The sequence below is a fragment of the Pagrus pagrus genome (assembly GCF_965226575.1).
Source record: "Pagrus pagrus genome assembly, chromosome: 19".
Lineage (NCBI taxonomy): Eukaryota > Metazoa > Chordata > Actinopteri > Spariformes > Sparidae > Pagrus > Pagrus pagrus.
In genome coordinates, this window is record NC_140203.1 from 24,197,024 (window position 1) to 24,209,878 (window position 12,855).

The following is a 12,855-nucleotide window of genomic DNA, read 5'->3' on the forward strand; positions in this document are numbered from 1 at the left end:
AAATGAGAATGTACTGTGAAGCTCCAGAAATGTTTTGTGGATTATGAAACTTCACCTCACTCTCCATCATGATGTTGAGTACACTGAATTTTTATTTTTGTGGTGAATTTATCCCTCATAATTCCAAGCAACATACTTTAACACATAAGACAATAGACCTACAAAAACAGACACATATGGACTTAACTTTGAGGGGGTTTAATCACTATATAACTATTTATTATTATTCCGATAGTCTCAACACACTCCTCTTATAATTTGTTCATAGACTGAAAGAAGATTTCCAACTCATTTTTACATGCCACAAAACTTTGGGCATGTTGACTTCCTGGTTCATTGTTGCTTCCTGGACAAAAACCCTTGTTCAGTGATGAGAACACTATATAAGGCATCAAGGTGAATGTGACACACATTTTCTGTTCCACTCACTTGATTTTGTATGACATTCAACCTCGTAATTTATCAGTTTATCCACCAGAGGTCACACTCCACATATTTTTGTTTAAAGACAGTGTAAGATAAGCTAAGATTTATTGCTCTATTGATCCCCCAGAGAGCTGGGTGCACTCAAATAATAACTTTGTCATTCTCTCTCCTGCAATAGATTACATGTTTACTTTATACACACTGACTCGTGACAGAAACACTATACATTAAATGTGACATTAAACTTATGTAATAAAATTAGATGGAAAATGACATGTTATTAAAGTCTATAAGTCACTTGTTTTGGCAATAATCTATATGTTGAGTGTATAACAGCAGGGCAAAGACAGAAATACACAGCAAAACTTACAAAAAGGGTAATTATAAGTATATAAAAATAACTCAAATGAAAGGCAATAGCAGTACAAAGGCAGGACACCTACACTATGGCTGGACGTGGGAATGATTATCATATCACTTTTCTTTTTTCTCAACTGACTGAGTTATAACATGTCAAATTAGGTTGAACTGTGTGTGTGTGTGTGTGTGTGTGTGTGTGTGTGTGTATGTGTGTGTAGCCTCCATGCTTGTAAATGAACTAATACAGGCAAATGTGTTTGTATGAGGTTTTAAGTCAGCTGTTTGCAGTCAGAGTAAATAACACAGTCAGTTTCACCTGTACTTTATCATTCTTGCCTATTTAGTAAACACATTGGTCTCCACTGGTTAATAAGACTATGAACACAACCAGATAACCTGTAAGACTCAGGATCCCTCAGCAGCACAATCCCACACACTCAAACTCTGCCGTGCTTATTACAGACCTCTGCAGGTGTGATGTGTGACTGTGGTTCAGGCTCTAGGCTTCGTTAGACCACAAAAGGGAACAGGGGGCAGACCACAAAAAACACATAATTAAAGGTGTTGAGAGGGCACTGACGCTGTGGTTAGAACGGTGTTCCCCTGAGCCCCGTCTGGTTAACAAAAGTCTCACAGCACTGCAACCCAGAGCCACGAGTGTATCCCCAGAATATGTGCATTTGTAGGCTTATCCATCTTAACTCTACTGTTAACAAGTTAGTGTTGCACTGAGTTTTATATAGAATAGAATAGAATAGAATAGAATAGAATAGAATAGAATAGAATAGATGTTTATTGTCATTGTTTCAAAAACAATGACAAAAAACAATATAGATAGCAGCTCTTAGTTTGACAAATAAATATCAAATATAAAAAAATAGATAAAATAGTAGAATATATACAACAAGATAAATAGACACAAGACACAATATTTGCTATGTTATATGTGTTAATGTGGTGGAAAGTGCTTACTCAAGTACTGTTCAGGTACATGTACTTTACTTGAGTGTTTCCACGTAATGCTACTTCTACTTCACTACATTTGAGATGTAAATAGTCACTGCATTTCTGTAACAGTTACTAGCTTTAATGAACATAATATATTGAACTAAAAAATATGACAAAGCCACACAGGTGTTTTCACTTGACGCTGATTAGACTCACTCAGGATATTTCTATTGAATGTATTTAAAACATGTATATAGTGACTTGGAGTATTTGATATGTTGCTGGACAGAAACAAATGTGACGTTATTTGTAATGAAACACTTTAAGAACCTGTATTTGTGTATTTGAAATACTTAAAATACATGATTTAATATGTCTTTTTATTCCCTAATAGGACATTTTTTACTCCCTGGTTTAAAAGTAAAAAACAAACAAAGTCAACAGCAATTAGTCTAATCACAGTCTTTCTATTTGGTTCTGTGTCATATACTGTCGTGCTACTGTTTTGTGTCTTTTGCTTCAGCTCAGTTACTGTTAAAGTTGGCGATCTTAGCATTGCTAAAAAATTTTTTTAAAAAAACCTAACAGCAGTCCTGAAAGTCCAAAAAAAAAAAGTTTTTTTTAATTTTAAAGAGATATTGTCATTATCTTTTGGGACCTTGGGGGCTCCAGATGTTTAATACAAAGGAGACATTCTGCATGATGTGTATTTTTACATTTCAAGTACAATTAATTAGGTAATACTTTTACTGAAGTAGAATTGGAGTATTTGCTAATTTTAATGAAAGCATCTGAATACGTCTTCCACCACCAGTCATAAGTAGGCTTTACTGATAAGAGTTCTCAAATTAAGAGTTAGGATTTGTTGCAGCTTCGGTACAAGGAGAGTGATTGTGGCTTATTTTGAACATCCTAAAGCTGGAAAAAAAAGGGTCTTGCAGCAGCAGCAGCAGCCCTGTGATATCTGGCAGGAGCAGTGATGTGTCAGTGGTGGACGAGTCAGTTGTATGAGCCTGCTCCTGCACTGAACCACAAGAGCCAGCTGCTGCCTGAGAGCCCACTTCTTTTATCTTTGTTTGCTTCTTATAAAGGAATAGAAGTCATAATAGAAGAATGATCATATAACAATGTGTTAAATATGATCCAGAAACATCTTCCTTTGGTAATAACATTGAGACCCATGCATGGTGAGACTTTGTTGCACCAGTCGGAAACATACAATCAATCACACATCTTTAAATAAAATGTTTAATACACATGTGTAAAAGTGTTTTTACATTTTTATACCAAACATAATGTCAAATATTGGCGTTGTGGAAATGATGAGGTCTAGTATAATTACATTCAATAATTAAAGCTATGCATGTGGACACACACCACTCAGAGGTCAAAACATTAAATAAATAGTCTAATGCACACGTAAATGGAGACCTCACTATACAGCCGTCTGAAGCTGCTGATTTGATGACTGGCAGTTTGACTCGACAGAAAATAAATGACTTGTTGAGACTTGACTTGGACGTTAAAGACTTGTGACTAGACCTAGCCTGAGACTTGATGACTTGAATGACTTGTCTGTGTTCGTTTGATGTTTTCTATACATCGTCATATTTTTTGAACAGGTAAGATAAATTGGCCAAATTTATCATAACTAGACAGGACAAGAACAGATGACTCTGGACTTTCTTGAGACTTGGACCAGGTGATTGAGTGACGTGTGCTTCTTGCTGAGCTGAGCTGAATACAATGAGTCAGTGAAGAGGGCGAACAGTCCCATATAGACAGGCGGCGGGAGCCACGCCCCCTCTACGTCATCAGAGGAGTGCCTTATAAACGTGTTAAACCGGAGCAACCGGCTCACCTCCTCTCAGGGACAGGGACGGGGACAAGGACAGGACGCTGGAGGGAACCGACCTGCTGTTACTGAGCTGTTGTTGTCTGTCCTCGGCCAGAAACCTTCGTATCGTGAGTGGGACCAGAGCAGAGGAGTTTGCCGACAGTGCCCGGGCAGCGAGCACGGGAGAGTAAGGAGAGTACAGCAGCTGAAAAGTTTCCACCCGGCTCGTTCCCGCTCGAGCTGAGGCTGCTGCTAACATCACCTCGTCAGCCCGACCGCCTCCAGCTGCAGCCAGGTGAGCAGGGGACCTTCTGTCCGACATGTTGCTGTAGCTTCACTCTCCTTCTGCAGCACTGGAAAATCACACATGGTCACTTCCTACCAGTACCGACTCCACGGGAACTGACGGCCGGATTTTTTTTGGTTATAGTACGACTAATAACTCGTGAGTGAGCAGGAACATGCCGCCAGAAGATCCGCCTTTTCAGGTTGGGTAGTCTGGAGTTTAAAGGAGCAGTCTGCAGTTTAAAGGAGCACTCGAGTTTAGGTGTTAATGATGAAATGTTAATGAGAAGAGAAAGATCTTCATTGGCTGATTTTTTTTCTTTCTGCCTAAACAAACTAAATAAGCAAACTCTCTTTGTTTTCATGAGTGAATAAACAAACTGACCTTAAAGGACAACACTATTTATACTGTTTTACTTTGTTTATATGTGGCGGACCCTGCCACCTTTCTAGCTTCAAACGGTGTTCTGGGACCTTATTTTCCTCTGAGAACAGCTTGTTTATTCACTTATGGAAAAATATGTATTTCTGAGATGTATCATTACCTCATCAATATTATGAATATTAAAATTCTGAGTTTAAAATTCATTGCTTATTGTAAAGTTGTAACTGATGATTTTAAGTCTTTACAATGACATGGTTAATAAAGCATTTCATTGTTTTTTTTTAACAGTGAATAACTATTAGATAAAGTGTACCATTTATTAATGATGGTTATTATTAAGTCTAACCCTGTACTGATGATGATAAAAATAATAATAAAAATTAGTAGGAGTAGTCATATTAGGAGGAGGGAAATTAGAAACTGAATCTGTCCCAGTCTGACCATGACTATGTGCTACTGGAGACTGTGGAGTTGTTGCTGCTGTCATGCTCACTTGGTAGCTTTCCCCTGATCTGCATTAGCTGATGTTATTTGGTAATGATATCTCAGATGCAGAGTGACTGTGTTTGGTGGTGGAGCCATGATTCAATGAGTGCATTTATACAAAAGAAGGAGGTAATAACTCCTGGATAAAATGACTGTCCCAATAAAGTGGTGGCATTTCACATCTCAGATCTATTGGGTTGTAAATTAGGTTGTAAAATGCCACCAAATCATGCCCAAATTCCAGCCTAAATGTCAGGAAAACAATGTGGACCCATGTCTGATGGCTAATCAGTCGAGCCTTTGAACAAAATTTGGAGCTTTTTTTCCTACCTCTTTGTCCATCTGAACACGGCAAGCAATTATAGTCAGAAAACAGTGAGAGTGAATGCCCATCACAATTTTCCAGAGACCAGGAGGAAGTCTTCAGTTTTTCAGTATAGCCCAAAATCACAAATCACATTGCTTCAGGGACTTTACAATCTGTACAGTGAACGACACCCTCTTGCATTAGTCCTTGATTGGAGTGAGGAAAAAAATCTTTCTATGAGGGAAAAAGGAAGAAAACTCAGAAAAAGTCACAGAGGAGGATCGCTCTCCCAGGACAGACAGACAGACAGAACAGAACAACAAAATCACAGAGTTGACAGACTACAAGGACAAAATGTCTGAAACATGTAGATTATAGATGGGCCGGGAGAGTAATGGCATACATGTAATGGGATTTGGTAATTAGGATACAAAAAAGGTAACTGTTTTCTGATAAAGTAACAGGGAAAAAAATTGAATTAGATTACAGGTACATTCTGTAAAAAGGGCATTACTAACAGGATTACAGTTTTTAAATTAAATAACAATGTACTCGTCTGTTACCATGCACACAAGTGCACACATGACACCATATGTTTGGTACTGAGGTAATTCAAATGTAACAGAATAATCAAGTTACAGAATAACAGAATAATCAAGTTACGTTATTTTTGATTTGATTATGTTACTGAATACATTTTTGAACATGTAATTAGTAACTATCAGAGCAGATTTTTAAAGTATCCCACCCCTGATTATAACACATGCGTGAAGAGTGTGGATCCAGGAGGACGGCTGAGCAGGCCGAGGTGTTGCTACGTGGTGCCCGAGCCACACGACCTCAACACTGTGGTGACCTGTAAGACGATACACAAGATAATAAGCAAAAATATATCAGAACAGGATTTTTGATGAAAAAAATCTAGATGCATGAAGTTTGTATGGCATTAATGAGCAATGATCCATTCATAAAAATGGACTTGTCCGGCCAGTAGTTCACACAGCAAACGATCTCACTGGAGTATGTGGAACCACAGAATGTTTTTAGCTTGATCAGTAACTTCAATATTTTATCAAAGTTGTGACACATTACATTACCCTTTATTTTACTCCTTTCTTATCCTAATACTTGTACAGAAACTCGGGGACCAGTCATCATCCTGGACATGAATAACAACCCCTGCACACCTAAAGGGTGATTATTATGAGTTATTAGAGCCGTTCTACAGGATCAGAGTGTTATCCAGCGCAGGGTGTGATAGCAGCTTTAATCCACGAGTCTTTCTCCAGACGTAGGCTTGTTAATGGAAGCAGATAACATATCATTATAACCTTAAACTCTTTATGCTAATTAAGATATTACTGTTGTCAAGGACTCCATGAAGACAAAAGTTAATCCTGTGTGAGGTCTTACAGCGTGAGAGGTATCAGCCTGTTGCATTTAGTTTGAGCAAAATGAGTCATTATTGGCTCTGTCAACCTGAAAACTGCATGTAATTCATCGGTGTCCAGACTGCAGTGCAGCTGTGTTTCTCTTCATTAGCTCCTGTTTTTATTGACTGCTTTATCAGTACAACTGTCAGAACAAGAGTAGCTGCTGATTTACTAGCCTTTGTGTTGCATGTAGAGGTTACAAGTGTCTGTTAGACTGAACAATGGGCATTAGGAAAGGTCAACTTGCTGGAGATGTGTATCTCAGGGGAGTGACTAAAGGCTACAGTCAAGTCAGGCAGCTTTATAACTAGGCTGTACTGAAGTGGCATCTGTATTTATTGTGTCCCCTGATTAACATGGTATTTATTCATTTATCCAGCTTTTACTTAGTAATCAGTAATTATTGCTCAAATCCTGACCTTGCCCTGAACAATTTTTGGTCTTCATAAACTGATATTGTAATGTAGCAGAGCAGAACCTTCCCGACCTGTCATCTTGTTTGACCGCGTTTGCAAACGTATCCTGTTGAACTCAAAGGTGGGCTGAATTGTACAAATAGGGGTTGCTCTTTCAGACTGCCTTTCCTTAAAAGTGTATGCAGTGTTGAGACTGTATGTACAGACGAGAAGTGACAGAAGAAGCTGTGTGAAGTAGGGACAGACGGATTCTCGGCCTGGATGATAATGACGTATCTGTGTTTTTTGAGTCCAGTTGCAGATGAAAATAAATTAATTTAAAAAATGTGCTACTTTGGCTCTGATGCAGTCAAAGCTCTGTGGTTACCAGTCTGTGATCAGATTGGTAACTAACTGAATAATATATTTCTGTAAAGTAGCTAGAAACCAGTAAATTAGTTGGATAAAATTTTGACACCATGTTTTAATTTTTACTGCAGATGTACATCGGTTATCGCTCTCCTTGACAACAAATAATCAGTGTCAGAATAAGTCCTGAAAAACCATATTGGGGGATTCCCTAGTGTGAAGAATGAAATAAAGAGCGCTTGGGAGAGAATCCTGCTCACTCAATCAGTCAAGACAGTGTTTCCCCTAGGATAAAGTTGTAGCAGTGGAGGTTTCACATACATTTTTTCTGTATGTTTGCAAAGTGCGCCTTCTGGAAGTTTCATTGTGTCTGCTGGGGGTTGTGCCCCACCTGTCCCCCCCCGGATTTACGCCTATGTGATTTGCCAAACAAGCTGTTATTTAGTGTGACCCCTATCACCCACTGGGTGACCGTTAACATCCACTCGGTGACTGTTAACATCTGATCGGTGACCGTTTACATCCACTGGGTGACCGTTTAAATCCACTGGGTGACTGGTTATTTTACAGATTAGTGTTTACTCAAGTATTACTAACGAATGACTGCGTTTGCTGTAACATTATGCACATATGTGATGCACACATAAGGCAACATTACAGGCCAGACACACTGGATGTGTGTGCAGCACTGCTGTGTGGCGTTACCTCTCGCTTTCCATTTCGGCATCCATGTTCACACGTTAGACCGTTCACACAGGATGCCTGAGATGGTTCTCAGCAAAAATAGACCTGAAAACGACCTGTAGACAGTCATATCAACATCATACCAGCATTTCACATGTCTCATTTTACAGTTTTAGTGTCTGTATGTGTAAAATATGTCACAGACATGAAGAGAATACACACAACTTCTTCTTCTTTAACTTTCACTTTTCTTTCATTTTCTCTTCCTCCCTCTCTTCCCCCTCCGTCTTTCTCGCTCTTTCTGCGGGGTAAAGGAAAACCACATCATCATATTTATTGATAATTATCAAAGTCAAACTACATGTAAACTGACACGGCAGGCAGGAGCCACACTGGCAGGTGTGGTAATTGACCTAGATATGAAGCGTCCATAGTGCAAAATAATGTAGCTTCAGAAATAAAACGTAGCCCCCTCCACACACCCCTCTCCTCACTACTCCTCCTTCTCCTTGTCCTTGTCCTTGTCCTTGTCCTTCTCCTCTCCTCTCCTCTCCTCTCCTCTCCTTAGCAGCGGTCAAATTTCATCAGCAACAGTGTATATAGGGGAAACACTGCAAGACAATCCCACAAACACTTTTATTGTCAGATGTGAGTAAATAAATGATGAAATAAAGACAGCAGGCAGTTTTATCAGCAAATCACAAAGGCCTAGACGGTCACAGGTCAAACATAATAATTCCTCTGTTTTTTTCCTGTGATAAAAAGTTCGATGTTATTAGTTTTCTTCAAATCACGAGTTATTTATGTCATCAAATCAATCAGAGGTAAAACATTAAAATGGCATGTTCATAAGAAGTTCATATGGTTTGCTTTGAATCTCTCCAAACCTTTCTTATTGTAGTTTTATTGTTAATGATGTCCTGATGTGTAAGCAGCATTTTAAAGTTGTCATGAAGTTAACTTGAAGTGCCGTATGAATTGTGAAAAGTGTTGGGCAAGTTACTTTTAAAATGCAATATATAACAATATTACTATCTGCGTAGCGTAATAAATTACTTTTATACTACTTTTTAGTTATTTTCAACAAAATGACCAAATAACCTATAGAGAACAATTAGATTTCCTAGATGTATTTAAATAAAGGAATGCTCTTGACACAGTGATGAACAGGCAGACAAAGGATCACAGTCTGATATTTTATGAGATAGGAATAAATATTTTTAATTATAGGCTCAGTCATATGAAACACAATAGAACTACACCTTCTATAATGTAGCCTATCTCTTTTTCTATGCCTTTTTATTTTAGTCCACAGAACTAGGAATGCATGTGTGGTTCAAGAATGTAAATTAAAGTGTGCTCGGAGGATTAGGCTTCATCATTAGGCTACGAAATATGGCTCAAGAACAAAGAACTTATGGGCTTGGCTGTATTAAACACACGCAGCCTATATTAATATGGTCATGTTGGTGTGGATAGATTCAACAATAAACACTTCACTTCGGTCGGTAACGCGGATTGTATCGTGTAGCGTGACATAACTGTAGTAATACATTACTGAAATATTATTAGGAACGCGTTATATTACTCCCTTATGCTAAAAGAAGTAAAGAACTGTAACATGTTACCCCCAACACTGATTGTAAATCATAAAAGAACAGTATTTGACTCTGAATGTAGTGGAGTAACTGTATGAAGTGGAAATACTCAAGTAAAGTACAAGTACCTAAAAAATCCACACCACTGTAAGATTGTTCTGGATGTGACAGAGTGGAAATCTGCTGTCGGTGTTTGTCCACCTTGTGCTTTAAGCTCCTGTGTCTTAAACACATCCGTCCTGACAGAAAAGGACTTTACAGCATTTCCGTCTAAAAGACAGCTATATTCAAAAAGGGGGAGGTTAAATTGCCCAGTGAGACATTTTGACTTGTCATTAAAGCACAGGTGTTACTAATAACATGAAGGATGGCTCTGTTTTATTCTTGTGTACCACTAAGTCATGACAGTGTGACAGAGAATCATTCATTTCATTATTTAAACCTGAGCTATTCTTACTGTCACATGTGTAAGGCTGTGTTTGGAATCACATACCCATGATGCCACATTGAGTATGTGGTGTGTTTGAACTGCAGTGTCCTCCTCAGCTCAGCAGCTGCTCCGCCGCTTCTTATTAAAGTATAGCGACAGCAGCTACTAACAGCGCTCCGTCCATCTTTAAACTTATTTTACCTTTCATTCTTTATTCTTTAAACCACATCTCTTACCCTTTTTCTTTACGTTGCCTGTGAAGTATTACATGGAGTAGTAGACATAATGATGGTTTACATTTGTGATGAGCAATTTTTTTTCAACAGTAGCCGGCACATGGATGTATGGAGGAGACGGTACAGTCACAGTGTGATGCAGAGGAGACGTATTGCTCCAGTTTACTTCAGTGTGAACAGTCTGCTGGTAATGACATACTGAAAGGTTTAATAAATAGGCCGATTGAGTAGTAAGTAGGCAGAAAAGGCCTGGAGCATTTTATCAATCAACAGATATTAAATCAAGTTTAAGTCACAAGTTAAATGAAGGTGTTGCTCAGCTACGTTATGTAAAGCTGCGTCAAAGGAAGGATCACAGAGAATGAATTCATCTCAGTGATTCTGACCATGATCGAGCCATATATGGAGGTTTTTTAACGTTTGTACGGAGGATGAAGAGGATGAATTCCACACTGTAGCGTTAGTACAAATCTGAGCATCAACCAGCTGCTTGGTTACAGATAACAGAGTGAACAATACTGTTAACAGACGGCTGTACACCTGTATGTATCTATATGCATAGTTTCCAGAATGTGACAGAAGTATACGATCTCTCTTCTCTCTAAATGGTCTTAACATAGTCTTTTTTTCATCAGCATTTCCAGGTGGAGTGCATGGAAGAGTGTAAGATAGAACTCAAATCATTTCTTCATATTCAGTGAACAAGACACATGGTTCATTTATCCATCATTATCTATCATTCTACAACAAAATGCAAACGTAGTCCTTATATGGGACTCACAAAACACAAATGATATGAATGAGCCAATAAATCATAAGTCATGAAAATAAACAGTTTGTTCTCAGCCACCACAGTCAGATTGAACAGAATAAGGCCACGGGTGACATATTTTTGAAACGTTCCGACCTGTGGACAGCCTGGATTTGCAGTCTTGGTTCACTCTGAAATATCACTATCACTGCGTCCACTCCCTGAGACTGACGGCACATATCAAGGCAATGTGATGCAGAAGATGATTAGATGCAGGATTTTCATTTTAGTTGGATAAGAACTGTATCAGAGAGATATTAGGCAGATTGAAACGTCCTGAATTAACACTGGTGTTTGTGTGATGATTACAGTGGCTGCTCCTCTGCAGTTAGTTCCACGTGTGGCCAGGAATACTGAACTTGTGCTCAGATTAAGGAAATGCTGCTGTGTTTACCTTTTGAAGGATTTAAGGACTCATTAGGTGAGGCCTTTGGGTTAAACTCACCTCATTTTGCGTTGAAGTACTGGACATCTGGACTGCTTCCAGTAGCTGCAAACTATCCAGAAGAGATTGTAGTGATAACTGCAAGTGAATAATAATAGCAGAGACAAAAGGTGGAAGAAGTTATCCCGTTGGTGCATGAGCTGTTTGATCCATCCACAAATTGCACTGACTTTATTTCACAGGGGTGGAAGCTGTTGTATTATGCAGACTCGGCCCGCTAATTGATTTCACGGCTGGTGATGTGCCGCCCAAAGGAATCTGGCACTGAAGACAGGAAATAGATGGGGGGAAAAACAGCAAGTCCATTGAAGCACAGGGTGACATAAGACATCCTGTGTTCTCACTGTAAATCTAGTTAAGTATTATATTCATGTGACGTAACAACCACTTTTATTGCTTATAATTCAGTTGTCACATGGCAGAGTGAAGTCAGAGGCGGAGCTTTATGATAAATTCAGAAATAATGATCAATTCACTCATTCAGATGCATTCAGCAGCTGTGACGCAGTGCTGTGGTCCTGCTATGTGTCGGTGCTAGCTCAGGCTGCAACTGACATTTCTTATTTTATTATTGATTAAAATGATGTTTATTTCCACGATTTATCAGTAATTCTGTAAAATGTCAGAACATTTTAAAAACGCTCATCAGTTTCCTCAGAGCCCAAAGTGACGTCTTCAAACAGCTTCTTTTGACCAACAAAGAAAAGCAGTAAATGTTCACGCTGAAGAAGATGGATGCTTAAAATAAAAAGTCTAAAAATTGAAATGTTTAATAGATTATCAAAAGAGTTAAATATATGACTAGCTTTAGAACTATGCATATCGGCCCGGCCTGCACTAATGTTAAGCTACGTTAGCCTAACTTTAGCTCACATAACAAACAGATGAGCATGACCGACACAACGAAGCACGCCATGACTCATGGACAAGTGGGTTGAATTGAAACAGGGAACTTATGGAGTAATTGTTTATTTCACAAGCTAGTTATAAACTTGCCGTGTAGGCAAACTCTGCCCTGCTCAGCCAATACCGTACTGGAGGAGACAGTGTGGTAAGTGTAACTGAGAGACTCTTCAGAGTAAGAATGGAGTCTGAGCGTGCTCTACTGGATAAATAGCTAAAGGACATAATTTCTAAATAAGCCCAAGTCATATCCCCTGCACTTTAGTAGGAAAAATAAAAGTGTTAACATCAGCGTCTAATTTTTGGATGATAACAATTATTCTCAGATAGGCTATGACCGGCCGATTAAACCGGCTGGCAGATTAATTGGTCTGGCCCTAGTGTTAAGTGCAGTGTGACAGACAAACTGATTTCACAGTTGATGGATTCATAAAATGCATTTTATCATATAATAATACAAACATAGTGTCTATATGTACTGAGGAAGAGTCTCAGTATACAGTATATAGAGTCTCTG

The 12,855-nt window shown here is 38.7% G+C and overlaps 1 protein-coding gene across 2 annotated transcripts in view; it reads left to right on the top strand.

Moving 5' to 3' along the window:
• lmo4a (LIM domain only 4a) overlaps window positions 1–12,855 on the top strand; it is a 28,700-nt gene that overhangs the window by 1,111 nt on the left and 14,734 nt on the right. Inside the window, exon 2 of one of the 2 annotated variants that reach the window (XM_084382343.1) lies at window positions 3,687–3,866. The exons of the other annotated variant lie outside the window; for it this stretch is intronic. The gene's annotated coding sequence lies outside the window, so the exon portion shown is untranslated. The remainder of the gene's footprint in view (window positions 1–3,686; window positions 3,867–12,855) is intronic. 2 annotated transcript variants of the gene reach the window in all.